This window comes from Ursus americanus, chromosome 22, assembly GCF_024610735.1.
Source record: "Ursus americanus isolate L20-20 chromosome 22, mUrsAme1.1.p, whole genome shotgun sequence".
Lineage (NCBI taxonomy): Eukaryota > Metazoa > Chordata > Mammalia > Carnivora > Ursidae > Ursus > Ursus americanus.
In genome coordinates this window covers 27,966,842-27,992,103 of record NC_142148.1, presented here as the reverse complement: position 1 = coordinate 27,992,103, position 25,262 = coordinate 27,966,842, and the positions used below count along the sequence as shown (strand labels likewise).

Sequence of the window (25,262 nt, the reverse complement as noted above, 5' to 3'; positions counted from 1 at the left end):
TCATGGGAAGCGGTACTGGGCGCAGGTGGGCTGGTGTCTTCCGACTACCTAGGCTGCACAGGGACTTGTGGAGGGAGCATTGTTGCGTCTGTGAGACTCTCCAGACCACAGGCGACTGTAGGCAGGCCATGGAGGGGCTTGGGTTTCAGGAGGGCTGTAGGAAGGTTATCACCAGGCCGAGGCGGCAAGGTCACAGGTGGATCACGTTCTGGGCCCTTGGCAGGGGTAAAAATCCACCATGGGACACCCCCTGCCCCCGCCCCCCACCAGCCCTATGTCCCAAGCTGGAAATTGTTCCCCCGGAGCAATGTTCCCCCGGAGCCCTCTGCTGAGGTCTTAAAATTGTGCTCACTTTACAGGAGAAATGCCTAAAGGAATTCTGTTGCTCATCATAGAGTATTTATTGAAGGAGCGTTTGGAACTGAGGGGTAATGAATTAGAAACTGACACAGGTGCGCAGAACCCCGGATTTCAAAGACTCTCTGAAGCTGGCGGGGGAGGGGTAGGAGGGTTTCAAGAATAGGTAGGGGTGGGGAAGGGGTCAAAGGAACAGTCTGGGGAAGCAAGTTTGGGGCCCTGAGAGCAGAGAACTGGCTGGGCTCCGGGGTGAGGGCAACTGGCTCAGCTCTGCAGGCATCCGCCGCTAATCACCCTTTGTTACCAGATTACCGCTCATTTGATGACCCAGGAAAATAAAGGACTACTTTTCTGTGCTGAAATTGGTGGCCTCCTCTCCCAGGCCCCATCCACAGGCCTGGCTGGGCTGCCTGTCCAGAATCATGGGACACAGATGTCCATAGGCCTCATGCCACCAAGATATCTGGGGCCGGACCCCAGGTCTCCTAGCCCCACCCATCCATGTCTGAGCCTCTGTGTGTCCCACCCCAGACTCCACACCACTGCCTAGTTTCCTTCAGGACTGTCCGCTTGTGACATGGAGCTTGGCACACAGTAGGGGCTCAAAAAACATCCCTATGATGAAGGAATGCAGGTAGGTCTAGGGTGTATTTCATCTTGGAATCTCCAGTGAGCAGCGGAGAACATGCTCAGTGAATGCCCAGCATGGGCAGGAAGAAAGCAGAGTAGGTTTCGAGAAGCTTGTGGGTCCACTGGAGAGATCAGAGGGATTTTTTTTCAGTGTTCAAAGGACTTTATTTGTATTAATTCCTTTGACCCGCAGAATAATCCTGTGATGGTGTTTATCACCTTCTCCACGTTAGAGATGGAGACAACAAAGCCCAGAGAGGTTCAGTAAACTGGCCAGGATCACACAGGAAGCATGACTTTAACCCAGGCGCTGTATTTCAGACGCCACTCTTAATCACCATGAGGCACTGGCTCTTGGCGCATCTCCTCTGGACCCCTGGCCCTAGAAGGTGGCACTCAGTCTGCACTAACTGCAGAGATGACAGACTGGCAGACAAGGAACCCAAGTCGACAACTTTCTGCTGGTTGCCGCATGTGGCTATTATCCTGGCTCTGAACAAGCCCCCTTAGAGGGTTATCTCGTTTCTTTTGAACCCAGGCCTGCAGGACTCTGATAAATGACGATCTTACCTAACCTGTACGGGAGTGAGCTGGAGGCATGTTGGTGGCACAGATGGCTGCTGGCCCACCCGACACCAAGACTCCGTCAGCCTTAGTAACAGGACCGCTGCGCCCTCTGCTTCCCAGCCTCCTCGGCACCACATGTGGCCATACTAAGCTCTAGCCAGTGCGATGTAAGCGGAAGGGTGGTGTGGGACTTCAGGGAAGCTTCCATGGAAGGAGGGGGCCAGCTCTCTCCTCCCGCCCTCCTTGATGTTGTCAGGGATGGGGAGAAGGTGCCCGAAGCTCCAGCAGCTATCCGGGACTGGGAAGTGACCCTGAACCTGAGCCACTTGCTGAAGATGTCAGAACAGGAAGACAGAAGGCGATGGATCTCCAGTGATCTCCCCACGTATGAAGCCCTGGATTGACAGCATAGCCTCGCACTTCCTTTTTTCTTCTTTTAAGATTTTATTTTATTTATTTGAGAGAGAGAGAGAGAGCACAGGAGCAGGGGGAGCGGCAGAAGGAGAGGGAGAAGCAGACACCCCGCTGAGCAGGGAGCCCGATGCGGGGCTTGATCCCAGGACCCTGAGATCATGACCTGAGCAGAAGGCAGATGCTTAACCGACTGAGCCGCCCAGGAGTCCCCTCGCACTTGTTTTATGGGAGAGAGCTCCAGCGTCTCTCTTGCTTGGGCTGCTGCTACTTGGGGTCCCCCCATCAGGCAGCCGTACCAAATCCTCACTGGCACGGGTGTGATTATGATGCCCATTTTTCATTTGAGGAAACTGAGTCCTAAAGACGTAGAGCAACTTGGCCCCTGGCAGTGTCGCAGTGGGGCCTGTGTGCGTACCCATGGAACGCGGGTGTCCCCCCAGTGGAAGGCTAACTGCTCGGTGTGCTGGGTCAGCGCTCGCCGCGGAGTGGCTGGGCTCTGCCAGACGGGCACCGGGAGCGTGAGGGTTTTGGCCTGGTCTGCTGGCTGGGGGAGCTGCTCTCTCTGTTCTCACCGCATTCGAGTCTGGGCCAGGCCCCTACAGCATTTTGGCAGGGGATCCAGACCGCGGTTATTAAATTCCTCCTATTCTGATCTGCCCTCAAGGAACCAGTAGACCAAGTGGAGGCAATTATTTGAGGCTTTTGCAAGAGGGAAATCATTCCAGCCCCATGTGAAACAGGATGGGGTGGCTACAGTCCCCTGATGGGGACTTAGGATCTGACAGCAGCAAAGATGGTCTTGGTTAGAAGCGGGCCCCGAAGCGTTTCCCCAGAAACTCACTGCCAGGAGACATTAATAGGTGTTCCATGTGAAAGCATCAGTGGTCCCAGAAGCTTGAGAAACTGGGCTCATACAGGCCTTCTCAGGGCCTTTAGTGTGCACTGGGACATGGGGGGCGGGAATGAGATACACAATATTCCTTAACAGTTGGAGCCCTTTTTCTGGAAAAACATCTTAAAGGAAGGTTTCCCCCCCTTTAAAAAATATTATCCCTAGATACCATTTATGGATAATTCACTTCATGTCAGACGCTGTGCTATGGACGGCACATGCCAACTCTCTCATGAGTTCTCAGAAAAATCTAGGAAGCGGGTACTTGTATTGTAAGAAGACAGGCTCAGAGGGTAACATGCCAAGGTCATGGGACTGTTCGCGGTAAAGCAGTCATCCAAACCGTCCTGTCTGAATCCAGAATCCACCATACCGTGAGGCCCGGGGAGGAGAGATGCTGCCGCATCCCACACAGCTGGCAGGAGGCCGTGCTGGATCTGGATCCGGGTCTCTTAATCCGTGTTCCAATCAGGTTCTCGTACTTCGGGGCTTCTAGGTTCACGAACATATGTCATGAACCTAGTGAGTGACGTCCATCTCCCTACCCTGCACTTCCCTCCCACGTACTCTGAGAGGTGGCCAAGAGACTAGCTGGAGACGAGGCAGACATTCTGGGCCTGGTTCTTGCCCCGTCACCAAGATCACCTGTATGGATCTGACACATGACACAGGGACACATCCCTGAACTGGACTCATCAGTTATGGGCCATGCGGTCCACCATAGGCCCCGCTCACAGACGCTGTTTCCCCGTGGGCTCCCGAGCAAGTTCCTTCCACTGGGGCTGTGTTCCTGCTGATGTAACCTGCTCTCACCCATCTACTTACTAAATACGTATTGAATGTCTACTATGGGCCACGTCAGGCCCTGTTAAAGAAGAGGAGACATTATTTACCTGTATACGCACCTTGTCTATGCATTGCATGTATGTATGTTATACAGAAAACTTCCTGTGAGTGATTGTGCTAAAAAGGAAAACAAAGCATATTAAAGAGACAGTGATGGTGATGAGGTTTCTTTAAGGGGGCGGGGGACGATCTCTCAGGTGTGTGAGCAGAGACCTGAATGAAGCAAGAAGTCACGTGCTCTCGGGGCAGAGGGAACAGCAAGCACAAAGGCCCCGAGATGGAAATGTCCTGTGTGTGCTTCAGGGACAGCAATAGGGGCGCCTGCGTGGCTCAGTTGGAAGCCTCCGACTCTTGATTTTGGCTCAGGTCATGATCTTGGGGTCGTGGGATCGAGCCCTATGTCAGGCTCCACAGCCGAGGGGAGTCTGCTTGAGATTCTCTCCCTCTCCCTCTGCCCCTCCCTCACTCTTGCTCAAAAAAAAACCAAAAAAAAAAACACCCCAAAAAACCCCCAAATGGACAAATGAATGAATGAATGAATGAATGAATGGCAGCAATATGGCCCAGCGGGCCAGAGGGTGGAGCCTGGGGGTGCTGGGTAGCAAGCAGGTCTGAGGAGGAAGTGTGGGGAGAGGGGGACAGTGGAGAACACCTTCCACAGCCCAGGGAGAGGGTCTGCATAATAGTCTATGTGCAATGGAGATCGACAGCCGGTCTTGCCCCTCGGCCTGCTCTGTGGTGGGGGCTGGATTGAGAGCTAGGTCTCAAACGCCATCGACCCTCCTTTGGCTCCTTAGGGTGGGACGTGGTAAGGCAAGCACCTCCCAGAAAGGAAGAGTGGGGGAGAGGGAGGGTGCTGCGCCTGCTGTGGGCTGTTTGTCCGGCCGGCGCAGGCTCAGGGACCCCAGCGGGGCCGGAGAGGGCCCGGGGCCCAGGCCAGGCAGCTTGGATGGACAAGCGTGGCCTCAGGCCTCCCGCCTCCAGCAGGTCTCCCCGTCCTCGCCTCGCAGCCCCTGGAGCTTCCCTCCTGCCCGGCCCAGCCTGCCATGACGCCCCACCTGTCCTCTCTGAACCCACCTTCCCCTGGACCCGGAGCTCCTTGCTGGTAGTGCCGGGGATGGGGGGGCTGCGGAGTCTGGTCTGGAGGGAAGGTCAGCGAGGGCCCGGATGTCTACCTTCTCCTTCCACCCAAGCAGGCACTGGTCAGCTCCAGACACCTAGATCCCTCCCTCCCAGGGCCTGGGTGACACACCTGTCCGCTCGGTGTGGTGTGGCCCTCGGCAGACCCCGCGTGACGGTGACCTGTTCCTCATCACGCACGCCGAGCCCAATGCACTGGGAGCCCCGAGAGCCTTTCTGAGCCCCGCCCCAATGAGCCGCGGAGCCTAGGACACAGGGACAAGGAACTGCTCTGAGGCATGCCCAGCATGTCATCTGCACAAACCTTTAGTCCTGCCAACCACCCGATGAGTGGGTATTTCCTACTTCACAGATGAGAAAGTGAAGTCAGAGAGGTGATCAGCCTCAAGGTCAAGGGCGCCAGGACGTAGCAGTCTGCGCCTTTGGACTCTGCGAGGTACCCACTACTTGCTATTCTCCCCTCATCTGCCATTAGAAAGTAGCACAATGGTGCGATGTCCATAACCCTCCCCTCCGGAGGACAATAAAAAGAGACAGTGGCAAGTGTCAGCAAGGATGTGGAGAAAGGAGAACCCTCGCACCTTGCTGGTGGGAATGTAAAATGGTGCAGCGTCTTTGGAAAACAACTGGGCGGCCCGTCAACGATTGTACAGTCACCGTCCGCCCCAGCAATTCTGCGGGTAGGCTATGTGCCCAGGGGTGAGAAGTACAGGTCTGTGCAGAAACTCGCGCACACGTTCGCAGCAGCGTGACTTCTAAGAGCCCCCAAACAGAAAGTGTCCAGTGACCGTGAATGGACACAGGGAACGCGGAGTTTCCACGCAGTGGGACGTGACTCAGCCATCAATAGGGACAAAGCACTGACGCACGCGAGGACATGGATGGGCCCTGGAAACACTGCAGTGACAGGAGCTGGACACCAAAGGCCACATAGTGTGTGATTCCGTTCACATGGAATGTCCAGAACAGGCAGATGCATGGACAAAAGGTAGATTAGCTGTTGCCTGGGGCTGGGAGTGCGTAATGGGGAGGGGTAAGGGATGGCTAACGGGTGTGCTTTCTTCGATGAGGTGCTAAGAATGTTCTGGAATTGGACGGTGCAACGGTGGCACAACTCTGAACATATGAAAACCCACTGACTTGTACACTTCAAAAGGGTGAATTATCTCAGCCAAGTTATTAAAGCGAACTTGCGGGTCGTCCTTTCCCAAGCCCCAGGCTAAGCACAGAAAGATCCTTTACAAGCAGCTTTGTTCCCAGACACCAAAGCCTGGGCCTGGAATGCAGCGCGCTCTCACATCAGGCAGGAAGGCGCACTTATCTGTTCCTCCGGCACACATTCCAGAGGCCTGACTTGGCCTCCAGCAGTTTCAGGATTCCTGGGTCTACAAGGTACGATTCCCAAGAAGCCTGAGCGCCCGGCCCCCAGTAAAACACCGGCCCTTCCAGAGCAAGCAGCTTTCCCGAGGCTGTGCAGGGCTGGGAGTCTGGGCTGGGTGGCCTGCACACTCGGGGAACATCCCCCCAACCCTGGCTCCCTGGGAAAAGGGAATTACAGGAGCATCTGCTGAAAGCCCACTAAGTGCTGCGCCCGACACAAGGTCCCTCCCCACCCCCAGCTTTTCAAGGACGTCCCTGTCCCCTTCCCCCTGCCGCTGTGGTTCGGAGACCTCTCTTATCTCTGTTAAACATCCCGAGGGAGAACTTGCAGAAGCAGTGCTGGGCCTGGAAGGGCCTTTGAGTGCCTGGCCGCAGCCCCGGGACTCCTGGGACAGGCCGGCCAGGCTAGGTGGGGATTCCTATGCCCCAAGGGCAAGCGCCTGCTCCCAGGAGGCTTCCAACAGCCACTCACCCGCCGGGACCTGGGGGCTGCAGCACCGCTCGGCTTCCCCCTCCCCCAAAACAGGTGCCAACAAAAGCACGAAACACTCGTTTTCCAATCACGTATGGCTTCTTTGACCCCATCAAACAACTTTATTCACACAAACGTCCCTTAATTTACAAAGCCTCAGTCATTCATACACATTAGGGGATCCACAGTGTTCAAGGAACTTAAATAGAATGTATCATACCAACCCAAGTAAACCAAGTACAAAAAATATTCATATAAAGTTGTTCACACGTAGGTCCTAGATTACCAGCTTCTGTGCAAAAAAAGAAAATAAAGAAAAATAGATTTATTAACTAGTATTTGAAGCTAACTTTGTGCCTGGGTTTCTCGGTGCCTCCCTCACCACCAAGTCAGCCCCACATGAATGTTAGATCGGGGCCTCCATTCTCCCCTGCTCCCAGGCCCCCTGCGGCACAGAAGAGGTCTTTAAAGTGTTCCTGAACAAACTGCCTTCCTCCTGTGGCCCCTCATGGGAAAAGATGTGGGGGCCTCCGGGCAACCAATGGGCGTGGCTTCACCTGTCAATGGTGGCTGTGGAAGCTTCCATTTACCGACTCTCCTGTCCCACCTCCTTGCTTCCCCTCTGAGGGCATCTGTCTGGACAGGAGTCCCTGCCCTCCGAGGCTGGCAGGCAGGATCAGAGACAGGCCTGGCATCCTGGAGGCTGTGCCTCCACCCGGTGGGGGACAATCTCCCGGCCTCAGCCCCAGACTTGGCTGTTGTCCGGCTGCCAGTTTCTAGGTGACTCCAGTAGCCCTGTGCCTGTCTGAGGGCCCCCATGCAGGCCAAGGGAGTCGGAGGGGAGCAATAACCCAGGAGCCACTGGTGCCCCCAGATGTGTGTTTACGGGGTTGGGGGGGCACGAGGAGGATTGGAGGTGACAGGCGCCCTTGGTGGGCAGGGCCAGGAGCCCAGGCAGCAGGGAGCAAGGTAAGGGCAGAGAGTCAGGGGTCCCCTTCTTAGGGGGTGGAGGCCCAACTCCTGCTGTTCCAAGTTTCCAAAAGATACTGAGGCTGCAACCCAGACATCCATCCTATTAAGATCTGTCTTCTCAAAAGGTAGAGTGCAACAGCATAGAGAACATTCCTACGATGCCAGCTCTTTACCTTTTCTTAGAAAAAAAGACTCAAGCAAAAATAATCTTATTGCTCCAAACACTGGTTTTCTAGGAGACAGCTGATATGTCAAGGAGCAGAGAACCTTGGAGGAAGGGAATGGTAGAGGTGGGGAATGTCCAGGGACAAGAAGGCTGCGAGGAAGGTGGTGAGTGGTCTTAGCACCGCGGGGTCAGGGAGCAGAGGGGGTGCAGGGCATGTGCCCCTGCCGGCTCCGCCGTCATTCGCTCTGGGACCACCACTGGCAGTGCCGGAAAGGAGGCCAGGCCCCGTCAGGAGTCAGATCTCCGCCAGTGTTGGGCACGTTTTCTCCTCCAGCTGTAAACAGGGTATTTCTTAAGTAAACATTGGATACACTCCCTCAGAAAGGCAGCCATCAGGGGCAAACCACATCCGGGTGGGAGGAAAGAATTCCCACTCTCCTGTCCCAATGCCTCTGGGATGAGAGGGGGCTAAGGCCTACTATGCCCTTCGTCCCTGGTGCCCAGAGAGGGGTCAGACGGAGCCAGTCTTGAATGGACTGTGGCATCCTCCTGGCTAGAGAGGTAAGAGGCAGGGGGCCTGCTGGGTAGTGAGGGGCAGAGAGCGTCCACCTGGTGGGAACGTGGTTGTTCTGTCCTCGGCTAAAGCTGCTCTTAGTGTCCTGGTGGTGGTGGGAGCCCTGGGCCTGGCCGTGGGCCTTGGGGAAGGATGGGGCGGGGGGCAGGGGAGATGCTTCCCTCGTGGCTCTGTGTGGGTGGGAGTGAAAGGTTAAGTGACAGACAGAGACAGGGAGAAGGATGCCACGGACTTCCAGCTGAGCCAGCAGGTCTGGTCAAGGGAGGGTAGTGGAATAAGGCACTATGATCTGTCTTGCTGAGTCCTCTTGCTGGGGGGAACTGAGCTCAAGACCCACGGGTCTCAGGCCCAGAACCTCCCCGCTCCGGGCTAACCGTTTCACAGATCCAAGGAGAAGAGAATGACTGCTATTTCAAGGTTTGGAAACTCCTAGAACTTGGACAGGCCTTACAAACGTGGTGGCGCTGAGATGAGGTGGTACAGAGCTGCGGCCAGGCCCCAGGAGCAGGTGGAGAGAGCGAGAGGCAGGAAGAGGCAGGAGGCTGACCCACAGCGGCAACGGGGGGAAGGTGGCTGAGAAGCGGATGGGAGCTACCTGGGTCCAACCAAGGCTAGTCCACTGGCTGTGGGGCCGAGCTGGCGCTCATTTCGGGGTGCCGTCCACCTGGCTGGGGGGAGGGGGGGCAAGAGGGAGAGACAGGCACTTGGGGCTAATGAGCTGGCCATCATGAGCCAGGGAAGGAGGCCCTGCCACCAAGCAAGGGGAGGCTGAGTCCTGCAAGATAAGGGCTACCCCTCCCAGGCTGCCTGCCTTGCCCAAAAGGCAGAGACATCCTGTGACCTATAAGGGGCTACATTGATGCCCAGAGAAATAACGAAGGGGGATCGCTGCAGCTCCAAGACCTGGGGAGGGCAGAGGCAAAGTTGAAGCACGGGGAATACCTTGTTAGGCCTGAGCCTTCACCAAGAACTTGAGGATGGGGGCTGCAGCCAGGAAGCGCAGGGGTGAGAACTGGGGGGCTGTTTTTCCCATCTGCTGCCCCAGAGGGGAGGTGGGGGGGTGGGCAGAGAAGGGGAGTGTGCTGTGGTCAGGGACACTGTGCTCCCCACCCTCCCGGGGGCGGCTCAGGGCACAGTCCTGTGGCCTAAGAAGCCAGAGAGGAGACCGGGGGGCAGGGGGCGCCAGGCGAGCACGAAGGATTACGCAAGGAAGGGAAGGGCCTGGCTCCCACCGGCACCCCTGCTCGCCATGGCCAACTGTCCACCCAGGAGGAAGCAGGAGCCCTGGTGTTTGAGGGGCTAAGAGAAGGCGAGAGAATGCCAGCAAACGTGTGGTGAGTTCTCAAGTTTGGGTTGGTGTCGGGTTGCTCTCTCCCAAACTCTCAGGACCAAAGGACTGCCGCTCTGGGGGGAGAGCCCTCCTTGGTCACACACCAGCTGAATGCCCTCCAACTGTCTCCCCTATCAATCCTATGCTGGTTTAGAGAAAATGAAAAACAAACATAAAAGAATTCCTTTCCCCTTTCCCCCAGACCCTGCCTGCTTGGTGGTAAGGAAGGGGGGAGCCTTTGGAGCAGCCCCAGCAGCCTGCGGGTGAGAGGGACGACACGGGGCTAGCCACGTGCCCCTGAGATGGGGGGCAAACACTCAGGTTCAGAAGCCTGAGGGGAGGGAGCCGTGCACGTGCTGGCAGAGCATGGGATGGCCACACAGACCGCGGCTGCACAGATGCTGGTGCTGAGGTCGACAGGGTCACGTAGGGGAAGCTTTAAGGTGGCAGGCCACAAATGGGCACCCGACAGCTGGGGGGGTCCTACCCCGTCCTCTCCCTGCTCTTGGTGGGTCCATTCTTTCCCCAGCAGACATGTGTATGTGGAGGGAGGGCACCTAATAGGAAGTTCCTGGGGGTGAGGGAGATGGCGCTTGACGCTGTTGCCAGCTGTGACACCATGGGCCCGCATGCAGGGCACACCCTTCACTGTGAGCAGAGGACAGTGGCAGCCAGTTCAGGACACCCTGTTCTTATGGCCAGGTCACAACCGGATCTCAGGGACTTAGGCAGTCTCTGTGACGACCGGGATGTGTGGCGGGCACATGTGGGAAGGAGACGATCCAGGAGGCAGGAGGTGACGGGCGCTGACCTCACAGGAGTGACAGATGCCCACCGAAGACCCAGCTGTGTCCCAGGCAGAGGTTTGGCACAACAGTTTTTTTTTTTTTTTCCTGGGGGTCTTCCTCTGGGAGGGAGACCACTAACAGAAAGGTAGGCTTATAGAGCTGGGCTGGGCTGGCGCTCGGCCGCCGGAAAGTGGGGGATAGTCACCTCTGTCCCCCCCAGCGCTCCCTGTTATAAAGGGCAGAAGAGGGAACGGACTCCCACCACTGTGAGTCCTGGAGAGGCCCAGGGCTTCCAGCAGCTGAAAGAGAACAAACCCGCAGTTTAGACTTTCTTTCTTGAGTTCTCCTGGCCAAACCCTGTCTTCCTCTTCCAGGTGGTTCTTCGCCTCGGACCATTTCTAAGGCCTGAGGGCGGGCCGGGAGCAGCCCGCCAGAGTCCGGCATGCCTGTGTCTGCGGGGGTGGGTGGCCCGCAGGCCGCCTTCTGTCTTCATGCCACCCCGGGGCCGGGACCCACCCTGGCCCTCCACGGAGGAGGCAGGCCTTCTCTGGGGAAGTGAGGTCTTCCAAGCAGAACTGAGGGATGGGGAAAACAAAGACGACAGAGGGAAAACAAAGGAACAAAACAGAGGAGCTCCCTAACCCCTTAAAAAAATTAAAAATGACATTTACACATATGCTTTTTGTCCATGTTGTTTCTCCACAGCATAGTTTCCTGCTCTTCGGAAGTCTTAATCGTTTAAATTAAAAAAGGAAAAAAAAAAGACAAAAAATAAAATAAGATGTTAAAAAATTAAGCGAAACTAAAAGGAGGGGGGAAAACCCAAACAAAAGCTTCACATTGCCGGAGATCCAGCTGTCGGGAGATCACCAACGACCAAGCCGCCACCTGTACCCTCTGCCGTCCTCGGTGGGAGACACGATGAGACTGCGGGTCCCGAGGATCAACCTGGAAGACACAAGACAGAAGGCCGGGGATGAGCGGACACTGGGCCGGTGGGCTCGGGGCACCTCCAGGCTCCGGATGCCCCACTCAGCGCCAGCACCCAACCCCAAGGACCTCAGGAACTGTGCCCTGCTGGGGGCCGGAGAGGCTTCTAAATACCTTTGGTCTCGTCACCTGCACCGAGTATCAGGTTATTACGAGGACCAAATGAACTAATGCATCTAACTTGAGACGGCGCCTGGCTCTATCATGATGAGCTATTGTTCGGGAACTGTCTTGGCGCCAGGCCCCAGGAACAGGACCAGCTACCAGCCTTTCCAGGACCCATTTTCGTGGAGGCCTAGAACACAAGAGCCTGCGGCGAGCAGCCTTGGGCCAGCACCTGCCTCCAGCCCGCTGTCCCAGTCCGAGCCGCCCCTGCAGGACTGAGCAGGGCCCCATCCTAGGCAGCACGGCTCCATCGGCACGGCACAGGGACGCACCCCGGGGTTCTGGAGTGCCTGCTCTCCCCCTGAACGACAGCAGCAGGTAAGTCCTTCACAGCACGCTTGAGATCCCTCCAAATCCGCTCCCCCCGCCCCCCCTTCACTGTGTAAGGTCCATGCAGCCTGAGCAGCTGTGCCCTCCGTACCCTCACTTGCTGCCTTGTCGTCCTCAGGTCCCAGGGAGACGCCTGGCTGTCGTCACGAGAGGCAGCGGGCTCCAGCAACGTGAGACAGCCTGTTTCCTACTGTGGGAAATGGTGGGCTCTCCTTTGAGGTCTGACTCGAGTAACGACTATGAAGTACCCCAGCTGGAAGTGACCGACTCCATGAGCCCAGCCTGTCCCCGTCCCCAACCAGAAGTGATGAATGTGTTCGCTCTGGACAGGATATAGTCCGCAGCCACTGGACCACCCAAACGGCTTGCTCCTAGCTGGGTGAGGGGGCACGGAAGGCCCCCGCTGGAGACGTGTACCAGCACCTTCCGGAAAGCAAATGGGCCCTGTGTTTTCAGAGCCTTGGGTGTGTAGACCTCTAGACCCTGAAGTTCACTTCCGGAAACCCAGCTTGACTGGTCATCTTACATATGAGAAGGACTTCACGAATAAAGACGCTCACTGAAGTATGATACATGACGAGGCAGCAACCCGCAAATCCAGAAAGAAAAGATTGAAGCAAATGATCCGTCTACTCTGTGATGTATTACAGAGGAAATGAGAAGGCAGGTGGCATTCTGAGTATTATGGCAGAAGCACTTCTCGGGGTTAAGGAGAAACAAGCGGGCTACGATGTCCCACGGCACAGAGTACGAGCAGAACCATGTAACAACAAACAGAAACCACGTATAGGAAAATCTGTCAAGAAATACATCAAAACGTTGCACCTGTCGTGGGTGTATTTTCTCCTTCCCCTGCTTAATACAGAGGACACGTCACGTTGTTGTGTTTTACTTTGTAATGGGAAAACCAGCGTACTCTAAGGGACAAGAAAAGCTGGCAGCCCCAAAGAAAGGGCCCTGGAGCAGCAGTCCAAGAGACCAGACCCAGGCTCTTTTCTGGGCTCCTCCACACAGTGGAAAGCGGAGAATTTTCCAGAGCTGTCAGGTGAGGGTAGACTGCAGTTCCCTCCTCCAGCGCAAGGCGAGGGTGGGGGCGCCCAGTGTCTGCGTATGGGGAGCAGGGTGGGGGGTGAATTATAACGGTGCTGGAAAAGTATTTGATCTGGAAGAAAATACTGGTTTTCTCAGCCTCAACCTTTCCCTCTGCTGCTTCTGTTTCCCTGCCTGTGAAGTCCCCTCGATCAACAAAAAAAGTCCACTGGTGGGTCTTGGATCCTGGAACGACCCAGAAGCCATCTCATACTCTGGCTGTATTCAGCACGCCTATGACCTCCTCCCTGTGCTTTCCAGACAAAGCAGAGCCATGAGCAACCGGGGGGAGGGTGGGCTTGGGGGGACCCTCACCATCCGAGACACTCCAAGTCCTTGTGAAACAGGGCAAGAAAAGCCCAGGAAACTGTATGCTAATGTCTGATCTGCTGAGGTCATCTCTGGGACCAGTTATGACCTTTTCAACACTGCTTTCCTCCCTCCCTCCCCTGGCAGGACTCAAGCCGAGGACACCCTGCTCAAAGGGATGCCCACCAGCAGGAAGGTGGCCCCTGGCGGCAGAAAAGCAGCGGTCAAGGAGGCAGAGAGATTCAGAAGCCAGAAGTTCCTTTTTACATAATAAACTATCAGAACAGAGTGTGCCCGCAGAAGGTCAAACCAACAGCATGGCTCTCTGCAAGAGCTCCCGAGACACCAGCGTGTAATGACCGCTGTAATCACTGGGGCCCTTGCCAGGAAGCCAGGCTGACATTTCCCACAGGCTCCTCCACCCTCCCCCGGCTTTGGCACTGGGGCCCCTCCTCCTGGGAGGACGCCTCAGGATGGCCTACAGGTCTGGGTCTGCTTCTCTCTTGGGGGCAAGGGACAAGGAAAGTAAGAGGGCCTCTTTCAGAGAGAGGACCTTGGCTTCGGGTTCCTCTCCCATCTCCCATTCCAGAAGGTCCACCTGCCCTAGGGAGCCAATGGCAGCAGGTGCACCTGGAGACGGGCTCTGCAGCCATGAGCAGGAGGGGCTCAGACCACCCAGGTCTGGGTTAGGGCAGCAGCAGACCCTCCCAGGCACGTGCTGGGACAGTAAATGGTGTAAGCGCCCAGTCCCAGGGTGGGGGTGGGGGCCTCCGACTTCATCCTCGCAGATGTCACACCCCGGCTCCCTGACTGCCCAGTGACCAGCGTGGACCAGGGCCTGCCTTGTTGCTTCCAGTGGCACGTGGACCTCTGACCACAGAGCCCTGTGCGGAGGCTGCCACGCTGCTGAGCGGAATGCAAGGTGCTGTGTGAACCTCTGCATGAGGTCAGCAGCACGCCCCATCTTTCGCCTTCATCTCATTTTTCGAGGCTGACTGCCCCATTTTAACAAGGGGACAGGCCCAGAGAGACGGAGTGGCTCGGCCCACATCACAGTGCTGCGGAGCACTGCACACGGTGCCCTCAGAGCCGCCAGCCGGGGGTTCCCCCCACCCGCACCTGCCACGGTCCTGAGGGGGGACAGTGGCCAGAGATCCAGAAAGGCGTGCTGGCAAATCCTTCCCCTTCTCTTTCAACTCTTGGACGAGACTCCCTCAGCACGTCCGACCTTATTTCTCTGTAATTATCGTCACAGCAATCGCTCACCCAGCATTGAACGTTCTAAGGGCTTTGTGGGGAACCCATTAAGGCAACTTTCAGCTCTTCCATGCTGCTTCCCACTCACTGGGTCCCCACGCACAGTCCTCATGTTACAGCGACAGCCTCATCTCACCCCACAACCCCAGGGGCAGAGAAGCTCAGAGACTAAGGCTGCACGGCTAATGGGTTGGAGAGAAAAGTGTCTGGGCCTGGGTCAGTCTCAGCCCACAGCTCCTGCTTCTAGCATCTAACTGTCCTGGGAAATCCCTTCCTCGAGAGACAAGAGCTTAAGTGGCGTTTAAAACCCACTTAATCCCTTCATTTATAAACACACTCGCTCAGAAAAGGGTTCGTGAAGGGCTTGGCTTGGGCACCTCTGTACAAGGCTGGTGTCTAGAAGAGCACATCGGAAGATATGGAGTCACTAGGCAGTGAGCAGCCTTCTAGAAAGTTCCTCGGTCAGCTAAGTAGCTGTCTGGTCTGATCAAGGAGATGGGGGAACCAAGGTGCTCACGTGGGTGCCACTAGCCGTATGGAAAAGGGAAGTGGGGGATGGGGCGGGGAGTGAGGACGAAGGGGCGGGATGGACGAGCTCCCCATTCTACCTCCTTCCCGGCCCCCCAGCCCACAGAGACAGAATATCTGGGGGGGAAGAGGAGGTTCGCCTTCTCTGGAAGTGCGGCCCTCCTACTTTGTTGATGTCAAAATGTCATTTTTAGATGAAGCTAAACGGGAACGGTTTGCGGTCCCTCGTCTCCTACTCGGTCTCCTACTTCTAAACGGTACCATCCTTCCAACTGTGTAAGTCTGGCAGCCGCAGGATGAGAGAATCTCCGGGAGCCACGACTACGTTCCCAGCGAGCGACTTCGCTCAAGCGCTCTTTCGGGGAAACAGCACGGGCTGTGGCGGACAGTCCTGAGTTCAAATCCGGCCTCGGCCACTTCCTGGCCGCTTCTATCACCTGAGCCTCCTTTTCCTTGCTAGCAAGTGAGATGCTGCTCTTTACCCTTTTAGGGGCTGCTGTGAGGAGTCAAGGAAGCTGCCTATCCCAGCACCTGGTACAGAGGCGACGCTTCGGATGATCTATCATGTTGTCCATCGTGTTAATGGTCCCTTCGGTTCTCAGTCGGAACCGTACAACTTTAGATCTAGACTTGAGGCGTAATTCAGGAACTTTCCATCCTGTATCTGTGGTCCGGACACTTAGGACGAAGGCAGTGGAGGCGGTAGTGGCACGGAGGGGAGTTCTCCCAGTCTGCCCCCTGGAAGGGAGCCTCCGCGACACCACTGCGGTAAGGCCTCATGGACAGCCAGATGGTGGCCAAGGTATCCTCAGCACCTTTCAACCTGCTCAGGCCTAAGGACGGATTTTTAAAGCCCACAAGCCTCGAAATCTGAAATACGACCCGGCTGTCTGCGAGGATCCATCTTCTGTGATATGGTACAAAATGGGCCAGTACCCCAGGTGACCACTGGCACGTGTCAGGAGGGCTCCCATACCAGGTTTCGGGGTGGCACAGCGGACCCCAGCTCATGTCACCTGCTGTGAGGGTAAACCGCAACCGGAAGCGTGTGTGACGTGTATACTGTGGACACTCAGCAAAATGCAAAAAGGTTCAATGACTCGTAAATGCTGGACAGGGATTCAAACCTCAAGCCCAGTTTTTCTCTACCCCTCTCATCTATACAACAGAAAAGGAAGTCACTGGCATGCTCTCAGACTAAAGCACAGTATAAACTCAAACTGTGGTATTCCTGGGTGGGGAGCCAAGAACTCACTCTTAAAGTCAGTCCTCCCTGCACTCCTGCATGGAAGGATTATCAAAAATACCTTTGATATGTCAGGCACCATGCAAGGCTTCATAAGCAATGCTTGCTTTGCCCAAACAAAGGAGCATGTGCAATTCTGTCCATTTTCCAGATGGGCAAACCAAGGCTCAGGTATCCATTTCCTATCATGCCGTGGAGGCACAGAGGCCTCTCCTAAGTAGGATTAGCTCCAAAAAGAGTCATTCCTCGCTTGCTTAATACACCAAAGCAGCTGGCTTTTCATACTCAGATACTGACCTGCCAGCCCTGGGGGGTTCAGCGGCCCGGCACTACTGACTACTGTCTGTCAGACGGACAGAGGCCGGGGGGCCAAGCTTTCTGATACACCACTGATCGAAGGCTCTGCTAGCCACAGGGCCTCAGAGAGGGGCAAAACTAGGGACCGCCGTGCCAAAGCGGCCCACAGCACAGCACATGGGGGTCGTGGTGTCGGGAAAAAAACTGGAGGTGCATGTGATGAATGGGGTGGCCATGCTGTCCGTTCTCGGGTCTACAGAAGGGAAAAGGGAACGAGTCTGAGCAAAGCACCCCAATAGGGGCTCCACAGCAGCCACGATGCTCTCAAAGGCCAAGGACGCCATCGTGACGGCCTCGGGGCCCTGACCGGGAGGCCAAGAGAAGGCAGAAGTTTGGGTGCAGGTCCTGAACGTGGGGAGCACGTCATCCACAGAGCATCGGGTTACAGAGCGGCAACGAGCTGCTGCTCCGTAAGGGCCTGGGCCAGCAGGCAGGAAATCTAAAACTGATACCCCAGCTCTCCCCGTTACCAGTCGAGGTCCCCGAGCCTCAGCTTTCTCAGCTTACAAGGTGGCCCTGTCTGCCGTGCAGGGTGTGACATCCAGTGACGGTATCCAGGATCCTGGGCACAGTGAGGTATACAGCAGGCAATTCACACGTGGTGATGGCAGGCTTCGATCACACCCCAACCCTAAACTTCACCACTTCACCGGCTGGGCCAGGCAAAAATTCCAGACGAGATGACTTGGCGTCAAGCCAGCCTCCTTTCTGCTTTGGGCCTCGGCAAGTGCTGGCCTGGTTGTAAGGCCCCCTGCCCCCTCACTGTCAGCGGAGACTGCACTCACCCTTTCAGGCCCCCTCCACATGCTTCCTCCTGGGGACCCCAGTCCCGGAGCCCCAGCGAGCAGACACAAAGTGACCGCAGACCCCCACGAGCCAGGCCATGTGCTCCCCTCGCTCCACTCCTAACCCCAAGCTGCCTGAAGGGCAGGATAGTCCTGGGCTTCTCTTGAGCCTCTCAGGTCGCCAAGCCCACGAGTCAAATACTGGCTGATTGACAGGACCGGGGCACTAGGACGTGGCAATAAATGAATTAATTTACGAACTTTACGGAATCAGTCAGCATGACAGGATCTCAACACAAAAACCTGGTTATAAAATCCCTGCCTATAGCTGAGTCCCACTGAACAACGCGACGCCAGGTGAAGAGAGAGAGAGCTGCTCACCCTCACCGAGAGAACCAGGCCGCTTGTCCAGGCTCCAGCAGGTGGCAGGGGAGGAGCCGCCATGTCGCCTGTGCTCATTTCTACCATGCTGCCCCCCAGCACACCTGCAGAGCCGGGTAGGGGAAATGAGGCACCTGGGGACAAAGGGTTTCCCTGACATGACACTGCTGCCCCACTACAGAATCCGGAGGCCCAACCCCAGCTCTCTCTGCCATTCCTTCCCTTGCCACCTTTCTGCAGGAGGCCGGTTCTTGAAGGGGAAGAAAGTAAGGCCTTCTGTTCAAGCTGGAGAGGGAAGCTTGAAATCCAGGGGTGGCCGGCGGGGGGTCAGCCTGGCTTTGGTGTGTCCCCCCAGGCAAAGCCAGCCACAGGAAGAGGCAAATGAGAACTGTGGCCTTGTGACCTGAAGCCTTGGCTCTGGCCTCAAGTCTGTGGTCTTCCCCAGATCTTCAAGACCCACGCGGCCTCCCTCTAGGACCTACCCCCTGTAACACGCACCAATGCCCAACACTGCTCCACAGCGGGCTAGAGAGGTGGCGGTGGCCTTCCGGCTAGGGTGCTGCACATGGGGCAGACCCCGCACTCCACGCTTGAAGCCCACAGCCACGGAAATAGGTGGTGGTGGTAGGGGGCAGTGGCAGGGCAGTCCCCCGAGAAACCGAACACCAGCTCCTGAGCAGCCAGGGGCCCACCCCTGTCCCAGAGGCCACTTCTCCCGTCTTCCACATCCTCTTGGCCCACGTCTGCATGTCGGGAGGAGGCAGCCTGTGAATTCTGAGAGGCAGACCGTCGCCCAGGCTGTAACAGCACAGACGCAACCAGAGGAATCCACCCCTGCGTGGTGACCTACTAAGAGACACTGAAGGAAACTGCAGAAAAATGATGAAGGACCCCACCTGGTGGTGGGAACCCCGGTTTTCAGTCTCATCTAGCTCTCTCCCTGCTCTTGGCTGGGGACCTCGTTTCTTCCTGTGCCACCGAGGAGCTTGGGACCCTCCATCTGGGGTCCTTTGAACTCCAAGAATGACAGATCCGCAAACGCCCAGAAGGCATATGAAGTATCAAGGTGCATGTCAGTCACGTGTCAATCCTTTTTTCTGGAGGGACAGCCCTGACACTCAGCTTCTGAGGACTCTAAGAACCATGAGCATCTCGGCAGGCTCTCGTCTATCAAGGCAAAGGCTCTAACCAGAAAGCGACACGGGAGTGCTACACGGGGTTCCCCAGGGCACAGTGGAGCAGGACAAGCTGGGTGGGTGGGGGGCAGGTGGCAGCCGATGGCACCACAGCCCTGCCTGGGGAAGGGGGGTTATCCCCTCTCCTTATGGATTTTCAAGGCAAACCTGAGACTCTTAAAGCAGACAAAGGCCATGGAGAGGAGACAGGCTCTATGCCGAGTCAGCTGAGCTCGGTCGGTGGCCCACTTACCACAGTGAGGACACACGCTCTCTTGCAGCAACAGCTGGCAGGCCGGCTGGTCGGCGGGGCCTGGCTTACTGAGAGAAGGGGAGCGAGGGGAGCTCAAAGCCAAGATGGTGTGCGTGCTGCAAACAGATGCCCGCCTCATCCCCACTATGCCGAGAGCGGGGCCAGGGCGGTGAACGCGCCTACAGACAACGCGGCTGCCAGTTACCATGGAAGCTTGCCGACTCTGAGACTCGGTCATATTACAGCAGCGCTCCTGTCGTCTCCACTGCGGACTTGCTTCATACAGTTTTAAACCTTTTGATTTCCCAAAGCGAGCTGCCCCAAATGCTGGTATTCAGAAGCTTGCCAAGTGCACAAAAGGAAGGATTGCTGGGGCGCCTGGCTGGCTCGGTCGGTGGAGCGTGTGACTCCTGTTCTCTGGGTTGTGAACTCGAGCCCCGTGGTGGGTGTAGGGATGACCTAAAAATAAAATCTTTAAAAAACAACCCCCCAAACAAAGGAAGAATTGCTGGCAGGACCTAAGAGTCTGAGATCTGGAGGGCTCCCCTGTGACCAGCAATCCACAGGACCGCATCCCCAAGTCATCCCACCGGGGTCTGAGGACGCAGACCCATTGAAAGCCAGTCTCTCTGGCCTTGGGAGGTCACGTCTGGGGGCCCTCAGGGAGCTGGGAAGCACCTGAGCTGATAAATCACTGGCCGGCACTCCAGACAGAAGCACGGAGAACTTTCTGTCTGCAGACACAGCCCTGGTAATTGGCAGTCGGCTGCAGGGACACCCTAACTAATTCCCTTCCTCAACTTATTAAGTGTGGGGTTGAAATGAAAGCTGCCGACTGCCTCAACTGGTCCCCAAAGGGGCTGAGGTTCAGCTGTGGCTGCTGTGATTAGCAGACAAAGGGCTCCAGGGAAGAGGCTGGGCTCCTGGGAGAACCCTCCCCCCTGGCCCTTTGCCAGGAGCATGCCTAAGGTGCTGTCACAGCTAAAGGGGAGAGGTAGCTCTTCCATATGGTGACAGGACAGTCTGTGGTTAGAAAAGGCCAGCCTCAAACAAGGTCATGCCCAGAGAGGTCTGGGCAAAAGGGGACCATATGGACTTCTGGTTACAGCAACCAGACCGAAGCCCAGTGTGCCAGGGAAACTCACGGGGGGCACTTGTGAAGGGGCTTGGAGCTCCCTTAGGGAAAAGAGCAGTGCAGATTACTAGTGAAAACAAATGATGAGCCTGTAAGGATTTGGCAAAAACAGGCCACACGAAGGCAACGCACAGAGCTGCCGGTTACCGAGCTCTCACGGGGTGCGTGGAGTTGCACTGGGTATTTCCTATTTCTTGTGCATTTGGTCTTTGCACCAGCAGACAGCGAACGTCAGTGTTAAACGAGCGTCATTTAGCAGACAGGAAATGGGGACCCAGAGAAGTCAGGAGACTTGCCCAAACTGCCCTGGCTGGGCAGTGGGAGAGCTGCAATTTAAACCTAGATTTATCAACATCCCAGGTTCCAAGCGCAGTCTCTTAGGGACACCCATGATGGCCGTTATCAGCCGCTGCCCTGTCTCCCTTCGCGTACTCACTCGCGTGCTTCTGCCAGTCTCGCACCTTCTGAAGGCTGGCCCTGTCGGGTGTCACATCTCCCCCCGCCGCCAGGGAGCTGACAGTTCTCTCCTCACCGTGACCTACTCATCTGCCATAAAAAAACAGCCTTGTACACCACTGCCCGCCTCCACTTATTTTCCCAAGGTGAAGGTCACCCTCCTTAGGCTGACATTCAAGGCTCTGGGCAACTTAGCGCTATTTCTCTCTCCCACTTCACCTCTGTGTAAGCCAACCCAAAGATCTGCTCTTGACACAAATTCTCAATGTTCTCATGCTGCGTCCCTTGCTTACAACACCCTTGCCTGCCCTCCTTTCTTCAAGGTCTATCTTAAGGCACAGGTCCTACTTGTTGCCATTACTGACTTCTTCAACCAAAACCCAACGTTCCCTCCACTGAGCTCCTGGGAGCACCGAGCATGGTACCACTACAGACGTGAGCATGGCACCTACCCTCAGAAGCCGATGGCAGAGAGCCCCGGAGCTGGCCCAAGCTGGCCCCGTGGCCGGTGGGCACATCACTTACTGTCTTCGGAGTGGGAAGGACATCCTACCCAGGACCCACGGACGTGACAAGATAAGAAACGGGGAGAGTATGAAGTCCGGCACGTGGCATGTGCTCAGTCAGTCAGAAGCTAACTGAGAGACAGGAAGTGCCCCCCACCCCCTGCCCTCAGGCCTCAGGATGATGAAGACTCCAGGCTGCCCCAGGCCTGTTCTACACAGAAGCCACACGACGGTAAGCCGGCCAGCGAAATGCAGAAGCTCCCAGTCACCACTCATCAATGAGTATAAAACGCGGACCTACTCCCCGGGTAAGGAGACGGGAGGACCAGCTTCTACCCCACACGTAGTTCAAACCGAGGTGTCTGAGGACGGCTGAAGGACTGACTGGGAAGCCCCCTTCCACTAGCCTGATGTCAAGTTCAGGCCGTGGGGTCGCCCCTCAGCTCTTGCACTTGAAGTCCCTGAAGGCAACTGAACACCGAGCTCCCTGCACCTCTCCCCCTGCTCTCCTCTCCTTAACCCAAAATAGAAAGTACTTCCCAATTCACAAATTAAAGTGGCCTTCAAAGTCGATTTTACAGCCAGCAATCACGGTCCCGGTATTATATAACCATGCAAAAAAAACCCGGAGCGCGAGATGTGGCGCTAGAAAGCCGCTCTTCGGCAGAACTGCCAGCCTGCCCATGTGACAGGACGCTGCCCAGGTTTTCAGCTCGGAAAAGTAAACACAAAAACAACAAAACGCTATGTTCTTGGGACATAATTATAGCAGAGTGCATATGCAAATACGGACAGAGAAGAGCCAGACACATCAGTCACCTAATGAGACGCTGATTACAAAGGAAAGAACAAAACACAGCAAGGCACAGCCAGCGGGTGAAGGCTGTGAAGGCAGCCCTGGGTCTAAGGGGGGCACGCGGGGCTCACGAAGGTGTCATAGGCTTAGTCCCAAATTTGGGATCCAGCGGCACCCCAAGAAGACCCAGATAATCACTTACCAAATCCCCGTCTAGAGGAGAGAGGATGGGCTGATGGCCATACATCTGTGTACAAAACACATCTGTGTAGTGGCCACCCCCACAAAGCCCTTCTCCTGCAGTGTTCACGGTCTTCTAAATGGCTCTGCCCCCCGGCCCAGTGATTCGTGGAGCCACCCTTCTTCCTTCATCTCCCTCATTCCATCCATCTGCAAGCCTCCAGTGATGTCTAAATGCACCTTCAATTCACTCTGCCCTGTCCTGTGTACCACTTGCCCTAACCCGGGGAACTCGACTTCCTAGCTGGGCCCCCAGGTCCATGCTGACCCCCTCCAATCCCAGCCACCGAGCCCCAGTGCTCCTGTAAACATGGAACCTGATGGGGGAAGCTGATCCGTGACTTACCACCACCCCCGACGCCGGGCACGTCCGGCTCCTGTCTCCTCCCAGCCTCTCCCACCTTGCCCCTACCAGTTCACCACCCCACTGCCTCGAAGATGCCTCATTCTTCAGGTCTCAGGTTCAATGGTACCTCCTCCTCTGGCCTTGGGGAGGGTTCCCTATTTTGTGCTGTTTCCTCCATCCATACAGGCATGACATTTACCTGTAGCTTTCCCTTAGGACCGGTCTCTCAAACTGAGGTCTAAGGGCCCGGAGGGTGGGGACGAGGTCTGAGTTGTCCCCGACATACCGGAAGTACCTACCAGTGTCTGCACCATACACAGGCTACAAAAAAACTAACGGGCCCCTCTGAGGTGTGTGTTTTCTTTACTGATCGGGGTGGGTGACTACTTCGAGCTGTCACCACTGTGGCCAAGAACTAGTATGAAAAGACAACAGAAGCCAAGAGCTATGGGGAGCCTACTGCACGCCTAGCATCCCCCAGCTAGCTTTACATCCTTTTTCCATTGCATCCACATGAAAATCCTATGGGGTGAATGTTATTAGCAACCCATTTTATAAAGGAGGGCTCCGAGGCTCAGAGAGATGCTAAGGTTTAGCTGGACTGAGGTCAGGGATTACCTTCGTCTCCATGGCCCAAGCTGGGCACAGGGCAGGTGCTCAATACGGGTTGGGGGAATGAGCAAGTGACGACTTCTAGCCAGGATTCAAAGCCTTATCTAGGACTCCACTTAAGAGACCTAAGCCGGACCCGCACATCTTGTTGCTTCCCCATTCCCTACGCCCAGCTGCCTCTCAAGTCCCCCTTCCTTGAAGCGTGATCTCCCGTCCTACCACAAAGCCCTCACAGGGCCCCGTCCTCCCCTGAGGGATCATCCCAAGATGCTCACTGTTATTACTGGCTCACACGTCTACTCTCCCGGGGCCAGGGAAGCCCGTGGAGAAATTCAATTATTTTCTTTCTCCTCCCAGGAGCAGGTGGCTGTAGGCCCTCACCTCGTCCTAAGGACACATGCACCGAGGCAGAAACCAAGCAAGGATCAGGAGTCCCGACTCCCAGAAACTCACCCACGGTGGAACCCACGAACATGACCAGGCTGATGGAGCAGGGAGAGAGGGGCTGAGAGTGGTCCTTTAGGTGTCCTGGTTTTCTGGACAAGGAAACCACAGCCCACAGAGAAGTGACTTGCCCGAAGTCCCAATGCTAGGTAATTATGGAAGGCAGACACAGATCAGGACCTGGCAGGTCGCTCTTCCTAGCTCCTATGCCTACACCTAAGCTTTCTGAGCGTAAAAGGCTAAGAGGTAAGGTATGTGGCTGTGTGTTTAACAGACGGTAACGTGGCAGATTGTGCCTTTACCTTCTTTTGCCAGGGCAGCCCTCAACCCTGAGCGGGCATCAGCGTCGCCCAGATGCCGTGCTCAATACCCCTCCTGGTTTCCGACTCCACAGGACTAAAGTGGGGCCAGAAATACGCATTCTGACAAGTTCCCAGGTGATGCTGCCTGTCTGGGGACCACACTCTGAGAAGGTCTGTCACTGCCCACTGTGTGTGTGTGTGTGTGTGTGTGTGTGCGCGCTGGGGGATGGGAGCTAGTGAGGAAGAGCAGGGAGGAGTGTGGCAACGGCTTGTCAACATCTTCAAGTTCACAGGACAGGCTCTTGATCTGTTAAGTAGGAAACTTCTTACTTGTGACTTCCTCCGCTCCTCCCACCGATAGAAAGGAAGCAATCTTTTGAACTCTGGTTCAACTTGACCCAGGCCACATAATCTGGCTGCAGATGCTGACAACTCACATCTGGGTCTGCCTACAGCACCACGAACTTATGTCCGACTCAGGGGCACTCTATGAGTAGGTGGGAAACCCGAGTTCCCGAAAAGCTGTCCCGCGGCAATTGGACTTCCGAAACACTGCTCTCCACACCTGTTTAGTGCCTCTGCCCTGAGCATCTGAGGGCAGGGAAGGGAGGGCGATCTCTGGATCACATCAGCGGTGACATCTGGATTTCAGTTTAGGCAATTGGCCTAAACTCCCAAAGAACTTTTTCTAGAAGGTTAAGAGTCACTGTGTTGTTTGTCTGGGGTGTGGTATACTCACACTCATTTCTGCTGCCCCATGCAAACTGAGGGTTCCTTCCAAACATTCATCAAATCCAAGGATGCAATCTGGTTACTAACAACAAATGAGTCTTTACTTGTGACTTCCAGTTCTCCTTATGTCTGTACAAGGCTGGGCTGGGCCGGTAAGGCCCATGCACTCTGCCAAGATCTGACTGCCCTGTACTTCCAGCCCATGCCTCAGACGTGCCCCAGACCGGAGCCTTCTGGAAGGAAGGACATGTCTTAGACATGTCTGAAAAGAGCAGAAAGGCAAAAAACAAAAGGGTGCTG

General features: G+C 56.0%; 1 protein-coding gene across 1 annotated transcript in view; it reads right to left on the bottom strand.

The window, feature by feature from the left end:
- Nucleotides 1–6,778: 6,778 nt before the first annotated feature.
- STK35 (serine/threonine kinase 35) overlaps nucleotides 6,779–25,262 on the bottom strand; it is a 42,990-nt gene continuing 24,506 nt past the window's right edge. The window contains exon 4 of the mRNA XM_045807849.2: nucleotides 6,779–11,476. The gene's annotated coding sequence lies outside the window, so the exon portion shown is untranslated. The remainder of the gene's footprint in view (nucleotides 11,477–25,262) is intronic.